We start from the raw sequence: 26,878 nt of genomic DNA on the forward strand, positions 1-26,878 counted from the left end.
TCAGTAAATGCAAACATTTTCTATAAAAAACTTGATATTACCTTAGCAACATTTTGCTGGGCTTAGCAACATTTTAGGAATTTGTTTAGAATTATTGAAATTATATTATTTTTTTCAGGAATAAATAAAACTAAATAAATTTTGAGTCAAATTTAAACTATATTATAAAATTCTTAGCAACATTTGAAAAATGAGCTCCAGGTATTTTTGTAGATGTTGAGCAACATTTCAAAAATTATTGTATTTGAAAAGGAAATTTTATTTTAAAATAGTAAATGTACGTTTTTTTCTAATTTTCTTAGCAACATTTTGCTCGCCTTAGTAACATTTTAGAAATTTGCTACAAAAGTTATAAATTCATATTATTTTTGCAGGAATATATGAAATTACAAACAATTGGAATTAAATTTAGTTAACATTAACAAATTCTTAGCAACATTTTGACAAATGAACACCAGCAACATTTTTAGATGTTGAACAACATTTCAAAAATATTTGTTTTTGAAAAGGAAATTTAATTTTAAGTTGGTAAATGTACTTTTTTTCTGGATAAAACTTGTAATTTCTTTAGCAACATTTTGCTAGCCTTAGCAACATTTTAGAAATTTGTTATAAAATTTATAAAATCATATTATTTTTGCAGGAATATATGAAATTACAAACAATTGGAATTAAATTTAGTTAATATTAACAAATTCTTAGCAACATTTTGACAAATGAGCACCAGCAACATTTATGGATGTTGAGCAACATTTAAAAAATTATTATTTTTGAAAAGGAAATTTAATTTCAAGTTAATAAATGTACATTTTTTCTTGATAAAACTTGTAATTTCCTTAGCAACATTTTGCTAGCCTTAGCAACATTTTATAAATTTGTTTTAAAATTTATAAAATCATATTTTTTTGCAGGAGTATGTGAAATTATGAACATTTGGAATCAAATTTAGTCAACGTTAACAAATTCTTTGCAACATTTTGGTAAATGAGCACCAGCAATATTTCAAAACTATTTTTTTTAAAGGAAATTTAATTTTATGTTGGTAAATCGAACATTTATCTTTACAAAGATTAAAATTTCCTTAGCAACATTTTGCTGGACTTAGCAGCACTTTCGGAATTTGTTTTAAAATTAATAAAATTGTATTATTTTAGTAGTAATACATGAAATTACAATAATTAGGAATCAAATTTAGTCAACATTAACAAATTCTTAGCAACATTTTGACAAATGAGAAACAGCAACATTTGCAGATGTTTAGCAACATTTTAAAAATCACTGCTTCTAAAAAAGGAATTTAATTTTAATTTATTAAATGCTAAAGTTTTCTTTAAAAATATTAAAATTTTCCTAGCAACATTTTGTGGGCTTAGCAACATTTTTGGAAATTGGTTTAAAATGTATAAAATCGGCATTTTTTATCAGGATTAAATGAAATGAAGCTAATTTTATTTAAAATTTAGTGAATATTTTAAAATTCTGTGCAACATTTTGGCAAATGATCATCTGCAACATTTGTAGATGTTGAGCAACATTTCAAAAATAATTGTTTTTGAAAAGGAAATTTAATTTTTAGTTAGTAAATGTACTTTTTTTCTGGATAAAACTTGTAATTTCTTTAGCAACATTTTGCTAGGCTTAGCAACATTTTATAAATTTATTTTAAAATTTATAAAATCATATTATTTTTGCAGGAATATAAGAAATTACGAACATTTGGAATTAATTAACATTTTCGCAACGGAGCTCTAGCAACATTTATAGATATTGAGCAACATTTTAAATATATTGACTTCTAAAAAATAAATTTAATTAAATTGATAGCTTTTTTATATTATACTATAATTGACCTTTTTTCCCTTTAGAACTTACCCCTGGAATTTAAGAAAAGTAATTTTCTTTAGTTGTTGTATACTTATACTTTCACTTAAATTCTTTATATCTATAATATAAATTAAAAATCAAGTGTCTCCTTGATAAATAATAACGTTAAATACAAAAAAAGTTATAATTGACTATAAAAAATAACACTACATGTGTATTATCTAGAAATTAATGTATATTAGGGTGGCATAGACATCCTTTTTCACTATTTGATCTAATTTTTCGAAAAATTTAACAATTTGTGCTCAGATTTGTTCAGATTTGTAAGAAGAGCTAATTCGTTTTGCTTTTTTTGAGTTCACATCAGTTGTTTGTTGAGAATTAGTTTTCTTAGTTTAATATTTCACTTTCAGTGCTGGTTCACACACGACAAGTTCACTTGAGCAAGTCTTGAGTTTATAGAAGAGAGATGAGAGGCTATTGGAAAGATTTTCCTCTTTTTCTTCCTCTCTCTCTAGTATAACCTCAAGTTTTGCTCTAGTAAACTTGACCTGTGTGAACCAGTACTTAGTTTCCAAAACGTAAGTTCTAACGACTGTTACCCTTTTTTAAATCTCCAAATACTTAACCTTTCAAAATACATGTTGCTCCCTAATCCCCAAACACACACGTCATAAAGTACATCATTATCAGTATTAATTACTAGCCAGTAATTGACAACATCTAATTGGTGTTTGGCTGCATTAAACGGCTTTTGTGTGCAAATACTATATTTAGGTATAAAGAAGATATTAACTGACATGAAAAACTTATTACAAACAAAGATTAATGGATCTAATTATGTATAATCCTAGAAGTTGTTGTTAAAGACAATAAATCGAAATTTATTATTAAATAAGGAATCTTATTATTAAACATATTTTATGTAAAAAGGAATTTATAGATTTTCTATTCATTGAATACACATTTTTAATAAATCCTGTTGCCTTCGTTTTGCTTTTTGTTTTTATTTTTCATTGAATTTGTATGGTTATTTAAATATTTGAAATTCCTTTAGTCAGTCATTTTACTTTCGTTATACAACCCACCAGTTTTTCTCACCCCCTAGGCAAAGTAAAAAGATTTCTATTTTTATTCTAGTCTTTTCGGTTTTCGTTGCTATTTTTATGACAATTAGAACAGGTGCGTAGCTATTATGTAGATTAATCGATATGTAAATAAGTAGATTGTGATTTTTTTTGTGACACAGTCGGATTGGTAATATAATTTGTCATTTAAATGAAAATTTTGCTTCATATTTTCTGTCATAGGAAATTAGGAAAAAAAACTCAAAACAGAAAAAAACTCAAAACATTTTCACCACTAGGGTTTTTTATAACTGAGTTAGATTTTTGACATAAGAGTTTTCCATCTTTCTGGCAACATATGGATTCGGAGCAAAAAAGAACTGCTCATCTTATGAGGCCAAGAGCGAATCATGCCAATATCGAATACTCGGTTCCAAAGTGAAGGGTATCCCAGAGACAGCGTTCTGCATTGATCGAAACATATAGTGAGGCCAAACTTCCCAAGGTCTCTCAGTTTCAATTCGTATGTTACCCAATTTCCCTGCTTTTGGATGAATCCTGCTGCTGAATAGTTGAGTTTGACAACAATCTTCATGGAGTAAAGCCTCCAATTTTTGATCTTCAAATTATTTTGGCCTGCCTTGGGCGATATTTATTTTCCGTGTCAAAATCTCCAGTTCAGAATCGTACAAACCGTATCTTGCACGTTGAAACCGATGAAACATATACAAGCTTTGTTGAGCAATCGGTGTTCAGCGGCACTTTTTTTATCAAATTAAAGAAGTAAGCAAAACTTCTCGCAAAACTTTTAGAAGCAATGTTCAATAACTAAGTGAGAATAAATGACAGATGTGTCCCCTTCAAAAGATGCGTCATCTATTGTAAATCCCGCATTCTTAAGTCATACACCCAATATAGTAATTTGGATTCAGTTGTGTAAGAATTGACGCTCCTTATTCTTCTGGCAATGCCTTTGATAAATATCACGGGACGACATTGGCATTGTCCGTGCATCAAAGCAGGGAGACAAGATCTCTGATTCATTCTAAATCATTTCAAAGCGATCTATTTACATCAAATAACTGAATACATTAAATTGCCTGAAAACTCTGAGAGATTGAGGAGCCTCGTTATTGTTTAGAGATTCCTATTCGTGGAGATATAATAACTTGAATTAAGCTTTGTAAGAATTAACGCTCCTCATTTTTCTTGCAGTATATTTGCTAAATATCTCGGGGCGATATTGGCAATGTCCGTGCTTTAAAACAGGGAAACATGATCCATTCTAAACTATTTCAAATCGATCGATTTACATCACATAACTGAATATGTACGTTAAATTGGATGGCAAGGGCTGCTATGCCCAAGTATCTGCCTGAAAACTCTGAGAAATTGATGAGTATTCTTTTTGTACAGAGATTTCTATTCCTGGATATATAATAATTTCAATTCATCTGTGTACGAATGAACGCTCCTCCTTCTTCTGGTAATACCTTTTCTAAATATCCCGGCAGGATTCATTCTAAACCATTTCAAATGGATCGATTTTCATCACATAACTGATTACGTTAAATTGAATGGAAAGGGCTGCTTTGCCCGAATATCTGCCTTAAAACTCTGAGAGATTGAGGAGCATTCTTATTACACAGAGATTCCTATTCCTGGAGATATAATAACTTGAATTAAGCTTTGTAAGAATTAACGCTCCTCATTCTTCTTGCAGTATATTTGCTAAATATCCCGGGGCGATATTGGCAATGTCCGTGCATTAAAACAGGTAAACATGATCCATGATTCATTCTAAACTATTTCAAATCGACCGATTTACATCACATAACTGAATATGTACGTTAAATTGGATGGCAAGGGCTGCTTTGCCCAAGTATCTGCCTGAAAACTCTGAGAAATTGATGAGTATTCTTTTTGTACAGAGATTTCTATTCCTGGATATATAATTCAATTCATCTGTGTACGAATGAACGCTCCTCCTTCTTCTGGTAATACCTTTTCTAAATATCCCGGGGCGATATTGACAACGTCCGTGCATCAATACAGGGAGACATTATCGATCCAGGATTCATTCTAAACCATTTCAAATGGATCGATTTCCATCACATAACTGAATACGTTAATTTGGATGACAAGGGCTGCTTTGCCCGAATCTCTGCCTTAAAACTCTGAGAGATTGAGGACCATTCTTATTGCACAGACATTCCTATTCCTGGAGATATAATAATTTGGATTCAGCTGTGTAAGAATTAACGTTCCTCCTTCCTCTGCCAATACGTTTGCTAAATATTTCGCGACGATATTGATAACATTCGTTCATCAAAACAAGAAGACATGAACCATGATTCATTCTAAACCATTTCAAAAAAATCGATTTATATCACATAACTGAATATGTTAAATTGGATGGCAAGGCCAGTAATCCGTATTCCTGAAAACTCTGAGAGATTGAAGAGCATTCTTATTGCACAGATATTTATATTCCTGGAGATAAAATAATTTGGATTCAGCTGTGTACAAATTAACGCTCCTCCTGCTTCTATTGCAAAATATCCCATGACGATATCTGAGATGTATACTGACATTCGTGCAGAACAGCAGAGGTGGCATGAGCCATCATCCATTCTAATGATTCAGGCGAATTTCCAAGTTTATCGTCACCTCATTCACTACCCAATCCACTGATATCTAGGAGGTAGGGTGAACAGGGCAAAGGACTGGTAACACATATCGAAACCATTATCTGTATCTTTTGTAACATTTCAGTCAGGTATTTGTATCCAAACAAAAACACCTTATGGAATAATCAGAAGAACGTTTATAGTTTAGAACAAGTGAATGATCTTTGGAGCCATCCACCCCTAAGAGAGAGTCTCCTTCTTTAACCATTTCATGAGAATCAGTTTTAATGTAAACTTAATGATCCCCAGATCTTTGGTAATGTCGATAAGATTAATAAAGGGAATTGTTTATTTTATAATGGTTTTATATTGCGAAGTTCATCTCCAGCTCCTTTACTACCAACTCCAGAAGGTCATACTCTGGACCTTTTGTAATGATTCCAAGGTGTTATTCAAAATAGTGGGTCGGAAGACTTCCTTGTAAAGTGACCGAATTCCATTTGGCTTAGATTGTTCCTTAATTTTCCTTAATAATTCAAGTTCATCGCCAGCTCCATCACCAGCTCCTTTACTACCAACTCCAGAAGGTCATTCTCTGTACCTTTTGTAATAATAACAAGGTGTTATTCAAAATAGTGGTTTGGAAGTCTTCCTTATAAAGAGACCGAATTCCGTTTGGCTTAGATTGTCCCTTAATTTTCCTTAATAATTAATACAATGACCGCAGGGATCTCCAATCTATAGCGAACTTCCTTCACTACCAAATCTAGGAGGTCATTCTCTGTAACTTTTGTAACATTTCCAGATTTATTTTTGCTATGATTGCAAGATATTTGGTTCGGTTAATATGATTGATTTCCACTCCAGTGCGAAGCACAACATTGTCGAATTCATTCACTTCGTTTAATATCAATCCAGGAGATCATTGTCTGTATATTTTGCCTACTCGTTCACTATATATTCAGGAGTTCATGCTCTGTATCTTTTGTAAAAGATTTAAAGAAGGTTTATATTATGAGTTTGTCGCCTACTCGTTCACTATCAATCCAGGAAGTCGTTCTCTTTTGTAAAATGTTTAGAGAATGTTTATTTTATGATGCCAAGATATTTGGCTTATTGATAAGATTGTTCTTAGTGTTATTCAAAACAAGAGCCGAAAGTCAGTGATCTTCAAAAGCCGAAAGTCAGTGTTATTCAAAACAAGAGAAGAAATCCTCTTAAAGAGATTGTCCTTTATTTTTAACTATAAGCCTAGCTCCAATGGGGATTTCAGCACAGAAGTACAAGTCATAGAGGATAGAAGAAACCCTTTTCTATTGCCAAATCGAATAATAGTAAATGAATCTAAAATTGACATGATGCATCTTTTTGAGAAAAAATTTAGCAGTATTTTAAATATACCACTTTTATTAACTTTAAAAATAGTAGTAAAAATAATACATTTTTAAATAGTTAAGAATTTACATTTGTTTCTAATTATTTTAAAATTAGTAATAGATTTACTACTATTTTTTGGACAAAAATTTGTAAAAATTATTTCTTTTATTTTTATTATAATCCTTTAAAGATCAAGTTTCAAAGGAATTTTAAACATATTAATTTTATCAATTTTAAAAATAGTAGTAGAAATACTACTTTTATTAAAAGTTTGAAATTTTTGCATTTTTATTAAAAAAATTTTAATATCAAAACAAATGCTTTAAGAATTTACTTTTGTTTTCTTAAATATTCTTAAATTAGTAGTAAAATTTCTACTGCTTTTTGGGAAAAAGTTGTATTTATGACATTCTGTTGTATTTATGACATTCCTTTAAATAAATGCTTTTAGGGACATTTTAAAAATATAATTTTTATCAACTTTAAAAATAGTAGCAGAAATACTACTTTTTCTATAAGCATTAAATTGTTGAATTTTTTTTAAAGAATCTTTATAACCATAGAATTTGCTTTAAGAATTTATTATATTTTTTTAAATATTTCTAAATTCGTTTTAAATTGTCTACTACTTTTTGACAAAAAGTTGTAAAAAAATTATTTTTTTGTTACCATAATATTGCTTTTAAAAAATATTTTTAAAATCATTTTAAAAATATTATTTTTATTAACTTTAAAAATAGTAGCAGAAATACTACTTTTTATATAGGCATTAAATTATTGCATTTTAGGTACATAATCTTTATAACCATAGAATTTGCTTTAGGAATTTAGCATAATTTTTAAGAATTTAACATATTTTTTTAAATATTTCTAAATTCGTTTTAAATTGTCTACTACTTTTTGATAAAAAGTTGCAAAAAAAAAATTTCTTTTGTTATCATAATATTCTTTTTAAAAAATATTTTTAAAATCATTTTAAAAATATTATTTTTATCATCTTTAAAAATAGTAGTAGAAATACTACTTTTTATATAGGCATACAATTATTGCATTTTATGTACAGAATCTTTATAATCTTGGGATTTATTTTTAAGATTTAATTTTTTTTCTTTAATATGTTTAAATTACAACAAAATTGTCTACTACTTTTTGGGAAAAAGTAGTTAAAATTCATTTTAAAATTAACCAATATTTTCCTCCCAAAAAATACTTTTAAAATCATTTTAAAAATATTAATTTTATCATCTTTAAAAATAGTAGCAGAAATACTACTTTTTATATAGGCATTAAATTATTGCATTTTTTGTAAAGAATCTTTATAAGCATAGCATTTATTTTAAGAATTTAACATAGTTTTTTAAATATTTCTAAATTCGTAAAAAATTTTCTACTACTTTTTGACAAAAAGTTGTAAAAATATTATTCTTTTGTTATTATAATATTCCTTTGAAAAAATACTTTTCAAATCATTTTAAAAATATCACTTTTATCGACTTTAAAAATAGTAGTAGAAATACTACTTTATATAAGGACATGGCAAATATCCATGAATTAGGATACGAAATGCTCCCTCTTCTGCCCAATTATTAATGACCCTCCCTTAACACTACGCTTGATTTGCTATAATTGCCATTTCTATTTGTTACGTACCATTTGAAAGTTTTCCTACTTAAATGACACATGGCAGATACTGCTGCTTTTGTTCTTATTATGTTTGTGTTGTTGGACTCTTATTGTCCTTATGTAGGCGTCTGTATTTCAAACATTTTTCATTTGTGCAGTTTATATATAACATTAAATGATACACAAACATACATCCCTACATACATACATTCATTTATTTTCTTTTTCATTTGCTTGGGTGTGTGTCATAAATTTATTTTGAAATGGAAAAATAGAGAACAAAATTCAACACTTAAGGTTTTGAGGGGCTTTAAACCTAAAACTTAGTTTAACCAAGAGTTTTTCTTGTTTATTTGTTAATAAAAAGGGTTTGTTTTTTGTATGGCTTAAATTAAGGGTAATATGTTTTTGGTTAATCGAGAATTCTTATCAAACTTTTCACTTAAAAACTATGAAATTAATGATGAAATGAAATGTCAAAATGTAATAGCGTATGTGGCGGAGTACCACAAATGTAATGGATTTTACGTCATTAAAATGTCATCAAATTTAATTGTCTTAATGGAGAGTGGGTGTTTTGACAAGAGAGTTGTCATGGGAAATAAGAACAAAAAAAATATAAAAATTCATTTACTGATTCCAGTTGTTGGAATTTTAAAACTCTTCCTAGATGCCTCTATGGTTTTACGCACAATTAGACGATCATTTATGTGTGATGACACACATTGGGTTTTTGGAAAAAACTCATTAGAAGTTCAAATATATCTCAGCATACTCGTCAAGCATGTCGCGACATGTTGCACAGTTGGTTCAATCGATAAAAAGTGGTAGTAAATCAGGATTTTTAAATTACTGGTCCGATTGCATAATGATGTATGAACGAATTGTAGAGGAGAAGAAATCTATCCAAATTTTGTCAACTTTGACACCCTGTATCTCATCTTGTATTATAACAGGGTGGTCACAAACATAATTTTCTTAAAGCATATTCCCTCCTCTATGATTCGTTCATACATCATTTTGCAATTGGAACAGTAGTTTAGTGTGTATTAGATCATTCTGATTTATTATCATATTTGTCCGATTGATCTCACTGTGAGACATGTCGAGACATGCTTAATAATTGACTGGGTTTACCGTGTACAGACTTGTTCTGGCAAGCTGTGAGATATATTTGAACATCTAAGGAGTTTTTTTCCGAAAAAAAAAATCAGAAAAACTTTGATTTCATTCAAATGTTTTGATGAGCAATCGTTTGCTAAATAGTTTGATTTATTTATATCTACAGTTAATCGGCACCTACACCAAATACGTACCAAATTGTCTGACTAGTGTCTCTGATAATGAGTATTTACACGTAGTACATCCGTTCTTCGATTGCTATTGTTAATTTAACCTTTTTATCTGTGTTGTTCTATGACGTAAAATCATTTATGTTGATGTTATTCCCTTGTTGCTATTGATTTTTATTTGCGTTGTATAGATATAATTAACCCTATAAGGGCATCAAACAATAAAGATATTAGATGGAATTCATGCAAAATGAATAAGAAAAATAAATGTTTGATTTTTAAATTATAGATTTAACTTATTAAAATGTAAGGATTAGATGATCAAACCTATCAGACTATATGCTTGACAATTGAACAATTTTACCGTGGAATTGCTTGACGTATGTTTATTTGAAAGCAAGTTTTTGTTGTCAAACTAGTCTAGAGAAACACAGATGTTAATTCCATTCAATTCTGTACCCCAATATACTGTCAATTCCTGTGACTGTCTAATGTTTTCTTTACTTAATAAAATATAAAAAAAATCTTTCTCAGACTGTTTCCTCTTTTTTTTTAAAATCAGAAAATCTTTGATTTAATTCCATTATTATAACGGATGGACACTGTTTCCTTATATTTTTACTGTTATCCAGAATCTTTCCCTCTTTAATGCCATATTTGTCCCCTTGTTCTCCTTCTAGGGTTAACATTTCTCTCTTTTTACCATTAACTAAATATGTTTTTATGCATGGGATGGACGTTGACGTTATTGAATGTTCTCGTACTATTAAATATAAATAATTGTGTTACTTACACAAACATACTGATAATTCTTTTTTTTTGCTCAAGTGACATTTTAGTCAATTTTGACATTTAATAGATGCTTATTTAGATTACATACCACCAACCAGTGTTATCATCTTAAATAGAATTTTGGTTTTTCATTCTGATTTATGCAAAATTTATTAATTTTATTTGCAAATTTTAAATGTGTTTGGCATTCATTACTTTGTTATACAGATGTTAATGAAATTAATAGCTTTTTATCTCCTACACCACAATAGTGGGGAGAGTATAAAAATATTGGTCCAAACATATCCACGATCTACGCAGAATCAATTTCTTAGTCGATTTAATGATGCCCATTCCAGTCCTTGCGGCTGGCTGACAAAGACCCAAGGATAAAGCATATTGAAACTGATTGAAATCGGTCCATTATTTAACCTAGCTCTCATACAAATGCTCACCAGAAATACGAAATGTTTGTCATAAATGTATGATTTATAGGTATAAACAAATATCTCCAGAACTAAGTTTTATATCAGATTTTAAATTTGTTTGCGAATCAATCCTTTATTCAACATTGCTCCCATTCAAGGCCCACTTCATCATATAATATGTTCATAACTCCTATAGAAGACCAATTTCCAGAAAATCACTTTAACGATCATAAATCTCTACCTAAAATTTTAAATATTTTTAGGTAAATAAAATTAAAAAAAAATTTTTAATTTTCATTTCAAAAATTTTTTAGTTAAAAAATTCAAAATTTATTTTTGAAAATTTTTTAGTGAAAAAAATTTTATGCAAAATATTTTTTTTTAATTTTAAAATTTATTTTTTGAATTTTATGACAAAAAATTTTTTTGGTAAAGCTGTATTCGGCTATGCCGAATCTTATATGCCCTTCACCAAATTATACTTTAAAATCTTTTTTTAAAATATTTTTATTTAAACAAAATTAATTTTTTTTTTAAATATTTCTTTCCGAATTGTTTTTTAATTTTTTTTAAAAAAAAATTTTTTTTCCAAATTTTTATTTAATTTTATTTTTTTTTTAATTTATAAAAAAAATTTTTTTAAAAAAAATTCGGGTTAAAAAATATTTTTTCCGATTTTAGCCATTATAGGTCCAACTTACTATAGCCTTATATACATCGTTGCAATGGACATTGAAATTTCTATCATTAGATATCCATATTGTCTATATTAATGACTTAGTATTCCAGATATAGATAAAAAATTGTGCAAAAATCAAGGTTGTCGAGGTTTTTTCCTTATATCTCAACCATTTATTGGCCGATTTTGTCGATTTTAAATAGCAACCGAACCGGAAGAATTCCCGAAATATTGATGTATGAATCATGAATCATCATCGGACATGGCTATATCGACTTCGCTATCTATAACGATCCTGAATATACATAAGGAGTGAGATCGAAAAATTCTTAACACACGTTTTTCATTACATTTTTTAACCCAAGTATTATTTGAATTTTTTTTTGATCAAGTTACCTTTGAAAAACATGTCAGTTATTATGTGTAATGTCAATTATATTAATTTTTTTGTTAATCTGATTAAAATGAGTGACCAGAAAAAAGTGCGTACTGAAATTATTAAATATTTTCAACAAAACCCAACTTGGTCTTACAAAAAGTTGGCCAAGCATACAAAGGTCTGCCGTCAAACTGTTTCCAATGTTATTAAACAGTACCGGGAGAACTTGTCAGTTGATAGAAAACCTGGTTCAGGTAGAAGGAATGGTCCACATGATGTTTCTAAAGCCAAAAAAATAGAACGCATTTTCAAAAGAGCTCCCAACACATCCGGTAGGAAAGCAGCCCGGTTAGCTCAGTGCTCGGACTATTTGGTACGAAAAGTTAAAGCTAATGCAGGTTTAAAAACATACAAGGCTCAAAAAGTTCCTGACAGGAACGCTACTAAAAATTTAGAGGCCAAAAACAGAGCACGGAAATTGAAGTCAAGTTTTATAAAAAAATATTCTTGCTGCATAATGGATGACGAAACGTATGTTCTGGCAGATTTTTCGCAACTTCCAGGTCAAAAATTTTATGTTGCTGATGCTCGAGGGAATGTTGAAGAAAAGTTTAGGACCCAAAAGCAGACAAAATTTCCCAGAAAGTTCTTGGTATGGCAAGCAATATGCAGTTGCGGCAAAAGAAGCCACTCATTTGTTACAACGGGCTCTATAAATACCGAAATTTACATCAAGGAATGTTTACAAAAAAGGCTGCTTCCATTCATAAGACTTCATAATGTGTCCACTTATTTTTGGCCTGACTTGGCATCCTGTCACCCTTGAGTGGTACAAGAACAATAATGTGGTATTTGTACCAAGAGAGGCAAATCCTCCAAACTGCCCGGAGCTAAGGCCAGTGGAGAGATATTGGGCTCTTGTTAAAAGAGAATTGAAGAGTACAAAAAAGGTGTCCAAAAGTGTGGTAGATTTTAAACGGAGATGGACTACATGTTCGAGCAAAGTGACAGAAAGCACTATAAAAACGTTAATGGAAGGGTTTCCGAAAAAGGTTCAAAATTTCATCACTAGTGATTAAAACTATAAAAATAATTTTTTTTGTAAATTGTAATAATAATTTCAATCAAATAAAAAAAAAATTAAAGCTGTAAGTTTAGTGGTTTCTTTTTTATAAACATATATGTATGTTAAGAATTTTTCGATCTCACTCCTTATATAGTTTGTGTGGTCGCAAATGAAAAATATAGAAATTACCACTCATGTTGAAGGGTGTAAAAAAGGTCTAACAGATATTAATAAGGGAAATGAAGTCGAATAACTCTTTCGAAGAGCACCGATTTAACTTGTAAAGTTAAATGCTCTGATTCATTTGTGTGCAGAGCCAAAGCTAATGCTGAATTGAAGTCGTATAAAGTTAAGAAAGTTCCAGATCGCAAAGCAGTAAAGAACGTAGAAGCAAAAGAACGAGCGAAACAATTTAGGTCAAATTTTATAAAAAACAAGTAAGAGAGCTATATTCGGCTGTGCCGAATCTTATATACCCTTCACCAAATTATACTTCAAAATACAAATATTAAATATTTTTAGGTAAACAAAATTTATTTTTTTTTAAAAATTTGTTTTTTTTATTTTTTGTAAAAAAAAATTTTTCGAATTGTTATTTTAATTTTTTTTTAAATTTAAATTTTTAAAAATTTTAAATTTTTCTTGGTTTTTTAAATTTTTGGTGAAAAAAAATCTGGTTAAAAAATATTTTTTCCGATTTTGACCCATTGTAGGTCCAATTTACTATGGTCTTATATAAGTCGTTGCAAAGGTCTTTGAAATATCTATCATTAGATATCCATATTGTCTATATTAATGACTTAGTAATCCAGATATAGGTCAAAAATAGGTGAAAAATCGATTTTGTCTTGGTTTTTTCCTCATATCTCAGCCATTTGTGGACCGATTTTGCTGATTTTAAATAGGAAACTTCTCGAAAGCATGTCTGACAGAATTATTGAAGATTTGGATCCCGAAGATATCTGGGGTCTTCAGAAAATTGATTTCAACAGACAGAGAGACAGACGGACATGGCTTAATCGACTCCGCTATCTATAAGGACCCAGAATATATATACTTTATAGGGTTGGAAAATTATATTGTGGAAATTACAAACGGAATAAACTTATATATACCCTTCTCACGAAGGTGAAGGGTATAAAAATACACTTATCACAACTTCCGGTTGAAGATTTTTATGTGGCTGATGGACGAGCTAATGTTCAAGAACAATATCGGACAAAAAAACAAACAAAATTCCCCAAGAAGTTTCTTATGTGGTAAGCCATTTGAAGTTGTAACAATAGAAGCCAATAATTTGTGACATCAGGCACGATAAACTCAGAAATATATATTACGGAGTGTCTACAAAAAAAGTCTTATATCTTTCTTAAAACAGCACAGAGTGCCTTCAGTGGTATTCAAACAATAATGTAAATTTTGTATCACGGTAGGCAATCCAGAACTTCGGCCTGTGTTAAAAACGACCTAAAGAACACAGGAAAGGTATTCCAGGATATGTTCGATTTTAAGCGTTAAGCCTATAAAATCTTTAATGGGAGGATTTCCGCAAAAAGTGATTAAATTTATAAATACCCAGTAATAAGCTAATATTTTAACTCTTTAGTGGTCATTTTTCTAACCACCTTTCTATAGTATTGTGTTAGATTGTAAGGATGAAGCGTGTACTCAATGATCATTAAGTGGAAGATTTTTTTTTTTTCGAAGGTATACCTTCGGATGGGAATGTGTCTGCTGTCTTGAATCCGAGAAAATAAGAGAAATATTAGGAGCTAATCGATCTGATAATGGTGTTCGATGGTATAGATTCGTGGCTCCATTTAAAATATGATCAAATTTGGCTAATGACTTATCTACCTAAAATGCTGTGGTGGAACTAAATGGTGAAAAAATTGTCGATTGGAAGAGCCGGGGAATTACAGAGAAGGTGGGGGTATATCAAATGATATAAAATAATTAGAGAATCTTTCACCTACACAGCTATTTCGCCGCTGAAGCACATTGATTGCTCACCGAAGCTTATGGTAAATGTGTTCCATCGGTTTCAACGTGCGAGAGATGGTTTGTGCGGTTTAGAATTGATGATTTTGGCACGGAAGACAATGTTTGAGGAGCAAGAGTTGGAGGCATTACTCCATGAAGATTGTTGTCAAACTCAACAATCTTGATAGATGATAAATCATTGGCTAAACGTTTGCGAGGAGCAGGATTCATCCAATACCAGGAAAATTAAGTATCATATGGATTGAAGCCGAGAGGCCTTGAGAGACGATTTTGCATGTTCGAAACGATGTTTGAATGCTATGAAAGAAAATCGAAAAATTGCGAAAAAAAGGATCCATTACGATAATCCGAAGCGTTTGAGATCGTATGTGAACCCGTCCAACCAGCCGAATCCACACCAAAGCCAAATATCCATGGCCCTAAGGTAATGCCCTGTATTTGGTGGGACCAAAAGGAAGCGTGTCCTATCTATTATGAGCTGCTGAAATTTGGCCAGACCATTACCGGGTAAATGTAGCGAACGCGACTTATTTGTTTGAAAAACACCCAGAGTATGTTGCCAGCCATTAGCAGCAATATTCCATCATGACAAATACTCGGCAATACATGACAAATAAAGAAGTGGTTGGGCAGTTTTGCCTCACCCGCATTATAGTCCAGAACTTGCCCCGTTCGACCACTATTAGCTGCAATCGATGCAGAACACTTTTTCTGGGATATGATTCACTTTGGAACAGAGTATCCTAAATTGCCTTGATTCGTTCTTGTCCTCAAAAGATGAGCAGTTATTTTGGCTCGGAATCGATATGTTGTTAGAAAGATGGCAAAAGGTCTTAGCTAACAATGCACAGAGGTTTAGAAACTTTTTTTTGGAAATAATTCGGTATTTTTTGGGAACTATTGGAGATATTCTTACGAAATTTCACATGGTTTGAGCTGAGGTGATTTTGAGTTGATTTACGTTTGTTCAGCTTCCTAGCGATAATGGCGGACAGTGCGTCTCAAAGTGCGCCTCAAAGTTGGTCATCTCGGGTCTCAATTTTTTTTTTTAAAAATCGCCAAAAATCCATTTATGATGCGAATGAGCTGAAATTTTAAATATAAATAGTCCTTTTAAATATAAAGGTCTACAAAAAATACAAGTATAGGTCATCTCTATTAGTTGAAGAGATATTCAGGTTTATTGATTTATTTTTTTTAAATTTTGCTCGACCTTTTTATGATTTTTTAGTTATGGCGGGCGTACGGAGCATCGAAATTTATTTTTAAAATATCAGCTATATTGGCCATAAAATTCTAAATAAAATAAAAAAAATTGCTAACAGTTATCTGTTCCCTATAAAAAGTTATACGCATCCAAAGTTGGAACTTGTAAAAAGGGCCGTATTTGTTAACGTTTTTTCCCAAAAAAGCCCATATATTTTATCTTTTGCAGAAAAAAATATTCTTCGGGAATATATAGAATTTGTATATGGTCCGGAAATATAACTTAATGCAAAAGCGTGTAATGAAAAATTTGGCTCACTTAAAAGGACATATCACCCCTCAGACCTATCCAAACATGGCCAATTTTAAAATAAAAATTTCGGTTTGAGTAAAAACTTCTAAAAAGGCAAAGCACCGATCCACGAAAAAGCTCCATACTTGTATAACCCCATATGTTTCTTAAATACTTCCTAAGTGTTTTTACTATTACACGGTAAATAACGTTACAGTAGGCATTTTTTCTGAAAAAACTCAGTTTTTGAAACACATTTTTCCCGTTTTAGGAATTTCGGTATTTGAAAAAAAAAATGTCAAAAATTCTAATGCCATTGATTTAAGGACATTTGAGTCTATATTGGTTCCAAATCTTGCTATGATCTTTTCAATATTTTTCTTAAAGTATTCTTTGGTGAAAGGTATATAAGATTCGCTACAGCCAAATATAGCTCTCTTACCTGTTTGTTGTTATTTGATATCAATTCTCCTTTGTTATTTTCATTACAATTTTTTCTTCCAGTGTATTATTTGGGGGTTAGAATTCATTGGCTGGCTGGCGTTGCCATATGACAATGTTTTTCTTTCATGCTCAAATTTGATTTAGACTTTAAACTAGTTTGCCAAATTCCCCAATGGTTAAAGATAAATAAAATATTGTACATTTTAATATTTGTATTAGTTTCAATACATTTCACCACATTGTTGTTGTTGTTGTTGGAGTTCTCAACTCTCCAATAAATTGTGTGTGTTTGTGGTACAACGCCTGCGCCTTAAAAGGGTGTTTGCTGGCTGTTCATCAAATGACAACTAGTTTTTACCCTCAACTGGCAAAAGTAACTGGCATATTTTCTACTCTACTCAAAACGAAATCTACCCTTATTGGGTATACAACGGTCGTGGACTACTAACAGAATAAAAAAAAGAAAATTAAATAAAATAAAAAATAGTGAATCATAAAATGAAAACGGCTTTTAATCGATTTTAAACCAGAAAATAAAATTTATAAAAAAAAGTAAATTATTTTAATAAAAATATATAAAAAAAAACTAAACTAAAAATCAAGGAATATATAAAAGAAAGTTTAAATCTTAATATAAAATAAAGAGAATTAAAAGAAAAGCTTTTGAAAAAATAAATGGAAAATTAAAAATTTTCTTTTCAGTTTGAAAAAGAAATTTTCTGTATAATAAAGAAAGAAATTAGTACTAGAGTGTGTGTCATATAAGTGTGTGTGTAAATGAAAATTTTGCAAAAAAAAAGTTACAAAATTTTGTTTAAAAATAATTAAATTCAAATAAAATAATTAAAAAAAACAAATTTCTTATAAATAATTTGTTATAATTGTAATGTGCTTTTTTGGATATTTTTTAATAGTTTCACTAATTTTAACAACAATTATAATTTTTATTATTAGTTTGTGCAATCACACCAAAGACTTTAATACAATTATTGGCTGATTTTTGCTTAAAAAATTTAACAGATAATTAACTGTACAATAACAACAACTACAACAACAACATCAGCTTAATCAACTACAACAACAATAACAACAATAAAATATTATAATCCCTTAAAACTCAACCAATATTTATAAAAAACTTATTAAACAAAAAAAAAATTATTTAAAGAAAAATAAAACCAATTGGTAAAACCTTTTCCAAAAAAAAAATAAAATCATAAAAATCTCCAAAAAAATCATGACAAAATTCATAAAATTTTTTTGTTTAATTTTTTTTTTGTAAATAATCATATTTTTCTTTTATATAATTTGAAAAAGAATTTTCAATACTTTTTTAACTTTGTTGCTTAGATATAGAAATTCAGGGACTCTTTTATAAACAGTTGTTCAAACACTCAGTAAAAATTTAAAATCTTAAGAAAAATTTCTATAATTTTTGTAATAAAATCATTATTTTAAATCAATCAATCTTCTTATCCCCCAAACTTCTTCCCCATTAATAACCGAAAACTCGTTAAATTTTAAATTTCTCATTTAACGATCAGCCTACAACCTATATATCCATGTTTCTTTATCTTTTACAGTCTTTTAAGCTGAAATTTTTCTAAGCAAAATTCCTCAATAACATTCAAGACTTGCAATAATGATAATTTCACAACAGTTTCTGTTGCAGATAGTAAACTTTGGCTGTTTGAATTCAAGCACCTGAACATTTTGTTGGAATTTGACTTGAATGCTTAAATAATTATGTTTTAAACTTGAAAAATATTTAAAAAAAATTAAATATTTTGCAAACAAAAAACCTATGGCTTGAATTTATATTTCCTTTTCACTGGAGAATGCTAAGACCATAATTCCAGACTTGAATTACACTTGCTTTCAACTTGAATTCAAGAATTAAATTTATGTTTCCTTTTCACTGGAGAATGCTATTGATATAAAGTGTAATACAACTATAATTCAATTGCTTGACCATAATTCAAGGCTTGAATTACAATTGCTTTTAACTTGAATTCAAGTAAAAATCCTTATTTGGAATAGACTGCCATTTTAGGACAGTAAAATAAAATGACTAAATTGTAGAATGATAGATAGTCATGAAAATTACCATAGACCTTGGCCTTAATATTTTGAATAAAATGCTAAACTCATCCCAATAAGCCCCAAAAATTCCAGTAATTGAACATTTTGTTGGAATTTGACTAGACTGCAAATATTATTATGTTTTAAACTTATAAAATATTAGAAAAAATTCAATATTTTTGAAACAAAAAACATATGGCTTGAATTTATGTATGTTTCCTTTTTCTGGAGAATGCTATTGAAATAAAGTTTAATACAACTGTAATTCAATTGCTTGAATTGAATTGCTTTCAATTGGGTATAGATTTCCATTTTAGGTCAGTTAAATAAAATTACTAAATTGTAGAATGACAGATAGTCATGAAAATTGTCAAAGACCTTGGCCTTAATGTTTTGAATAAGATGCTAAAGTCATCCAATTAAGATCCGCTATGCGAGATATTGGTGGTCAAAGTTTACAACATTTTTATTGGCATATATCTCAGTTATTATAGGTCCTACAGTTCACAGTTTCCTACATTTTGATTAATGAACATTTCTGCCATTTCACCATTTTAGAGTTACAGTTCATTTTATTTTTCATTACCAGCTGCTTTCCAAAACTCAAGTATTTAACTCTGTATTATAAAGGGTCTTCCGAACTTTGACAGTTGATAGCGGCCATATTGTTGAAACTATATCTGTCGAATTGGATTCCGAGCCAAAAGAACTGCTCATCTTTTGAGGTCAACAACGAATCAATCCAATTTCGGATACTCTGCTCAGAAAGAGCGTTCTTCATTGATCATAGTAGTCGGACGGGGCAAGGTCTGCACTATAAGGCGGGTGAGGCAAAACTTCCCAACCATTTCTTTCTAAATAGTTTTTAACAAGTATTGCAACATGTGGCCGACAATTGTCATGATGGTATATTGCGGTTTCATGTCTGGCTTGCGGTTTCATGTCTGGCTGAATATTCTGGCAATTTTTCGGCAAATGCTCTCTTCAAACGAATCAGTTGTGTTCGGTATTCGAATCAGTTCTGTTCAGATTTCAGCCGCTCATAATAGATAGAAAAAACCCTTTTGCTCCCACCAAATACACAGCATTACCTTAGCAACATGGATATTTGGCTTTGGTGTCGATTCAGCTGGTTAGCCGGGCAACACATACAATGTCTTGCGCTTCGGGTTATCGTAATGGATTAATTTTTCATCGCAAGTAATGATTCGGAGCAAAAATTATATTCTTTTATAGCTGCATTTCAGACATACAAAATCGTCTTTCAAGGTCTTTCAGCTGCAATTCGTATGGTACCCAATTCACCAGCGTTTGGGTGAATTCTGCAAACATTTTGAAATTGCTGATTGATTTTGCAAGCTCGTATTGAGTTCGACAGCAATCTTCATGTATTAATACCTCCAATTATTGGTATTCAAATTTTTTTGGCTGGCTTGGGCGATCTTTGTATTCAGAACCGCACAAACCATCTCTGGCGCGTTGAAACTGATGAAACACATTCACCATAAGCTTGGGTGAGCAATCGGTGAGCTTCAGCGGTACTTTTTTTTAATTAAAGAAATAAAGCAAAACTGCCCGCATTTGACAAAATTCAACATTTTCGAAGCAAGCGTTTAGACAAGTGGTGAGAGCCGACTTTATCATCGGTAACGATATTGAAAACTTCTAAATTTCTCATACTTTTTGTCAAATATCAAAAAGAAAGCCCATTCAAGCCCAAGATCCAAGGTTCCAATTCAAGATTTATGTAAGTTAAATACTTAACTTTAAGGTATTCTTAAAATGTCTTGGAACTTTTTGTAAAACTATCTGAAATTACCCAGTTAGTTTCATTTCACTCTGAAATATTTAATGTTTGTTTAGTGCTATTTCAAATGAGTAGTTTCTTTATACTTTTTGTCCAAAATTTTAACACCGCTTCAATTTTACTTTGAAATATTTAATGTTGGATTTGCAACCATTTTTGAAATGTGCCAAACAATAGTAAATACCCAGCTGACTATCTTTAGACAATAACAATCTTCTGTCACGACCCGACACACAACAACTCATCATTGATATCTTACATTTCTTGGTACCTTTTGTCAATTGTCAGCAGAACACAACTACTGCTTTAGTTCTAACTAAGAAAACATCTTGAAAGCCTCAGGCGAATCAAATCAAATACTTTAAGATTTCGCAATACTTTTGGTCTAAAATATTCCTACGCAAAGTTTAAAGTTGATTTTGCAACAGATTTGGAAATGTCTCAATCAATATTTAGTAACCTAATGGAACTTTCACGTCTGTGTTGACTTTTACACCTGGCCCGATATATAAACATTCTGAAGACCCCCGAATTTTTTAAACTATAACACCAAAGAGGTCGACTTAGTTGTTTTTTTGAACCACCTGCTTGTCTGACAAAAAGTATGAGAAACTCTGGGAATGTCAGAGGTCAACTCAAATTATTTTTGTACATTATGCTTATTTTGTCCTGCCAACATCTGGTAAAACGTACAACAAACGCAGGAGGTGTCAGCAGGAGACGGAATCTACTTAGAATAGGAGTTAGAAAATCAAGTCAAATATGGATTATTCCTGACTATAACACGAAAGAGGTCGACTTAAATAATTTTTGAACAACCTGCCTGTTTTTTCCTGCTGACAAAAAGCATGAGAATCTAAGAGGATGTCAGGAGACTGAATTTGGAGACAAAATTTGAAATAAGTTTTAGAAAACCAAGTCAAATATAGATTATTCCCCATCATTACACCATACAGGTCGCCGGAAGTGATTTTTAGAACCAACTGCTTATTTTGTCTTGCTGACATCTGGCAAAAAGTATGAGAAAGTCAGGGGATGTCAGTACATTTTAAACATTTTTCCAATGTCTTTCATTACTTGAATTTATTGTTTGAAAAAGTTATTAATCATATGAAAGCCGAAGAAATTTCCACAATATCTTTTGTGGTAGCCTCGGTATCAGTAAAGATGGTTTGGAATATACATATTAGTATTAAAATAGACAATGAATTGGGGTCTCAAATGTTGAAGTGGTGCACATAGGTATTTGGTAATTTTAAAAGTGGAAAAAAACTAAAGCGGACACTAAAAGGTCCTTACTTCAAATTTCAAGTTTGTAAAGCTGGATAAAAATCAATATTATTTGGCAATTAATTTTCTTGTATATAAAGAAAATATTGGAAAACATTTAGCATCTTTTTAAAAGGGCTCTTGTTTAAATGCTAAATATTCTTCCAATTAAGTTTCTTAGCAATTTTCTAAATAATTTCTATATAATTTTACAGGTTTCTCGTTAAGACTCCTAAAATAAAACAACTTTGTCAAGCTTATTTACTTGACAACATAAAACTTTGAAAACTTATTAAAAACTTTTGTCATTTCTTTCTTTTTTCAAAGTGGAAAAATTTCAGTGTAGGAGTGCTATTCGTTAATTATGTAGACTTTTCTATCTTAAATTTTCATATAAGTAAATACGAGTACGTAGCCGAGCAGAGATAGTGTAGAATTTGTTACACTGTGTTAAAGAAAATAAAGAAATAAATATACCCCAAAGAGATAAAGAAAGTTAGATAAAAAGAGAAAAAAAAGAGAGCAAGAGATTTAAATTTAGTATAGATAACAAGAAAATTTATTAATAAAGGTCAAGATAAAAGAAACATAGGATATGTGAGTGTGTGTGAAAGAGTGGGGAAATTATACAAACAATATGGCATCCATCCATAAAAATCACAACAAAGAAAAACGCCAACGAAATACAACAATAACAATAATACGTCAACCACAAAACACAAAAGAAGAAGAAGAAACAGAAACAGAAAAACAACAATAACAATGAAGGATACAATCTAATATTTTTGTTCATTCTCTTTTGTGTTTGTGCTTTTTTTTCCAACGCTATGACTAACGCAAATCAAATCATATGTTAAATAAAAAAAGAGGTAGTTTTTCATGTTGTCCTTATTCATCAAATTGTAAGGAAAAATAACATAATAAAAAGCCTATAATTATGAAAATTAAAGCAGGATTTAGTTACTTACAAATAATCAAAGAAAATTGTGATAAAAGTCTAACTTTTTGTTTAATTTAATAAAAACTTTACCAATAAACCAAACGATATTAATGAATATACAAATTTAATTAATAATATCTAGACTTAGTAGTTCTTGCATTATAAAACTTATTTATATAAAAATTTAACTAAATATTTATAATATTTTGTAATCTTTTTTTAAGTTTTTATTCCATTTTTAATTAAGCATGTTTTTGACAATTTTTTTTTTCAAATGCATTAACCATTGTTATAAAATAAACTTTAAAAAATATATAAGTGATAGTTTAACAAAAATTCTAAAATTATAGCCAAATTTTCAAACTTAAAAACCAGAAAAATATATAAAATTATTAAAAAAACATATAAGTGTTTAAATTATAATAAAAAGAAGAAATAAAAAAAGATTTTACTCTTTAAAACCAAGTGAAAACCCAATGACTCCTCTATAAAAGCATTAATTAATCCTTGGGATTACAGTGAAAAAAATAAATAAATAAAAAAAGGTAATTTTCAAATTTAATATTAAAATGAATAAAATTGTTTTATAAATTTAAAGTTAAAAGCTACAATATATATTTGGTGAAACGAAAACATCAACGCGGCTCATTATAATATGGTTTGAAGTTATTTGCCTTTACAAAAGTCATGTAAGATCAAACAAACATTTTTTAAAAATTGGGAAAAAATAATAAGTAGTTATTTCATTAAATGTTGGATGATAAAACTTATGTACCGACTTATTTTCACAACTTCCGGGACAAGATTTTTATGTGACTGATGGACGAGATAATGTTCCAAAAAACAAACAAAATTCCTCAAAAAATTTCTTGTGTAGCAAAAGAAGCAAATCATTTGTGACATCAGGCACGATAAACAAAGAAATATATATTACGGATTTTCTACAAAAACGGCTTTTACCTTTCTTAAAACAGCACAGATTGCCTACATATTTCTGTCCCGATTTGGCATCATGCCACTATGGAAAAAGGGTTTGAGTGGTATTCAAACAATAAAGTAAATTTTGTATCATGCGAGGCAAATCTAACCAACTGTCCAGATGGGAGGATTTCCGGATAAAGTTGATAAATTTAAAAATACCTAGTAATATGCTAATATTTTAATGTTTAATGAATTTGTACAATATTTGAATATATTTACGTATTTTTGAGAATTTTTATACGGTTTCAGTTTTATTTAACTTAATACAAGTATAAGTTTTTTTTGGCTCAATCTTTAGTAGGAATCGATAGTTTTAGATTTGCAGTAGGTGAGTTGTTCATTTCCAAGAAGAAATCGTTCAGTATTTGAATTAGAAATATGCATTTTTTCATAGGGATTCGAAACTTTACACAGAAAAAACAGATTCGTGATAGCAACCGAATTTGTTGCCAATCGAATGATTCTACCTTAGTGACCGAATTTTACAGCTGTGGCTACAATAGTTTGAAAAGGGTAACAAAAGTTTGGTTGCTTCAACTGAAATTCTTCTTTATCAACTGATTTTCTGTTGATAGAACTGAAAAATTCGATGTGTGCAACCGAATCATTCGATTGGCAACAAATTCGGTTGCTATCACGAATCTGTTTTCTCTTTTTATTTTACTATTCCACTTTTACAGTAATGAGAGCTTTCGATACAATGATTTCTCAGAAATGTAGTAATCTAGACAAATAAGCCGATTGCAGAGAACCTAAAGCAATTCCAATTTTTTTTCCACCTACAAATTTCTTTCGTAGTATGACATTTTCCTGGCAACATATGGATTCTGAGCCAAAAGAACTGCTCATCTTTTGGTCCCAAAAACGAACCGAGCCAATATCGGATACTAATTGATCCATTTTTCATCGTAAGTAATGTTTCGGGGCAAAACGATTTGAAATTTGCTGTTTGAGTAGCTCCAAACCACTTCTGATTCAATTTTTTTTGGAAATAAATTTAAAAATTTTTATATTTTTGGAAAGGTTTTGAAAAAACATACTGGAGTGTGCTATTTATCTCTTATTATTTCCAAGTTATAGGCATTTCAAAATTTTACCATTCCTTGGTCAGATTTTTTAAAAATATAGTGGGTAATTTTGGACCAAATGGACTCAAATTTGTTTGTTTGTTAGACAACTAAATTACCTATAATATATAGAAAAGAATTTAGAGCAACATCAATTATGGATCCAAAAATAAAAGATTTTCAATTTAAAAATTCATAAAATAGTAGATTTTTGCTGTTTTTTGGGCGAAAAGGTGACTTAACTAACTTTTTATTAAAAAAAAACTTTCTTTAAGAACATATAACAATTTTATGTTTTTCTATAAAGTATCTTTACGGAGAACATTTTGGTATAAAAAATATGTCCTATTTATCGAATATGTGGATCCTACGCCCTTCGGAATTTAACCTATTTATAGCCTACACCACCATAGTGGGGAGGGTATAATGCGTTTGTGCAGATGTTTGTAACGCCCAAAAATATTAGTCTAACACCCACCTTAAAGTATACCGATCTACTTAGAATCACTTTCTGAGTCAATTAAACGATGTCCGTCCGACCGTCTGGCTGGCTGTTCATGTAAACCTTGTGCGCAGAGTACAGGTCGCAATTTTGAAGATATTTCGATCAAATTTGGTACATATTATTTTTTCGGCGCAAGGACGAAGCCTATTGCAACTGGCTGAAATCGGTGCATTATTTCACCTAGCCCCCATACAAATGTCCTTCCAAAATTGGTCATAAATGTTTAATTTATATATGTATCTCCACAAATTCCGCTTCGAATAAGTTTTATATATACAAAATTCATGTCACCAAATTTTGTTACGATCGGTCCATAATTAGTCATAGCTCTCATATAGACTCGCTTCCGAAAATCACTTTAACGTGCATAAATCGCTTAAAAATTTTGGTATACACACAAAATTCAACATAGTTAACTTTAATATAGACCTAATTTCATGGTGATCGGTCCATAATTGGTCATAGCTCCCATATAAAGCCCACTTCCGAAAATCACTCAAAAATATAAATTATTGAAATTTTAAAAGAAAAATGTTTTTGCTCTTTTACTTAGAGTAGGGTATTATATGGTCGGGCTTGACCGACCATACTTTCTTACTTGTTTTTTACCAAAATTTCAACATTGGGCCACATGTTCTAAAATTCCAAAGCTGGGATCAGAAAACGAAAAGCAGCTTTGGGCAAAATTATAAAAAATAAAATTTTTGGAATTTCGCTCCAATTTTTAGGAATTGCGGTATTCCCTTTGACCTTTTGACAAGTTTTTTTACACTTTGTCATTTAGAATGAAAAATTTAAAAAATGTTAAAAATTTCATTCAGTTTCGTTAATAAATAAAGATTTTATTACATATTTATTGAGTTTCTAAAACTAAAATTTGTATCAAAATTTTAATAGAATTGCAAATATTAGGAACAATTTGATTCACATTTATTTCGAACTAATTTTTTTGTTTAGATAAGTTAATTTTTGGTCTTACAAATTTCAAGTCAATATCTTAATTAGCTTAAAAAATATGCCACTTTAAAACTCTGTCGTTCAAAAATTTTATACCGATCGGACCAGCCGTTTAAAAATGCCAGATTTATTTCCAAAACATTTTGATTCTGCCCCATTTGTGCGATGGAACCCATTCACCATAAGCT

General features: G+C 29.9%; 1 protein-coding gene across 8 annotated transcripts in view; it reads left to right on the forward strand.

Annotated features, from left to right (window-relative positions):
* The window catches only part of unc-104 (kinesin family member unc-104), a 122,092-nt gene that overhangs the window by 47,031 nt on the left and 48,183 nt on the right, over positions 1 to 26,878 (forward strand). The window contains exon 1 of one of the 8 annotated variants that reach the window (XM_065511197.1): positions 23,607 to 23,725. The exons of the other annotated variants lie outside the window; for them this stretch is intronic. The gene's annotated coding sequence lies outside the window, so the exon portion shown is untranslated. Of the gene's footprint in view, positions 1 to 23,606; positions 23,726 to 26,878 lie in introns of those variants that run through there. 8 annotated transcript variants of the gene reach the window in all.

The sequence above is a fragment of the Calliphora vicina genome, chromosome 5 (assembly GCF_958450345.1).
Source record: "Calliphora vicina chromosome 5, idCalVici1.1, whole genome shotgun sequence".
Classification (NCBI taxonomy): domain Eukaryota; kingdom Metazoa; phylum Arthropoda; class Insecta; order Diptera; family Calliphoridae; genus Calliphora; species Calliphora vicina.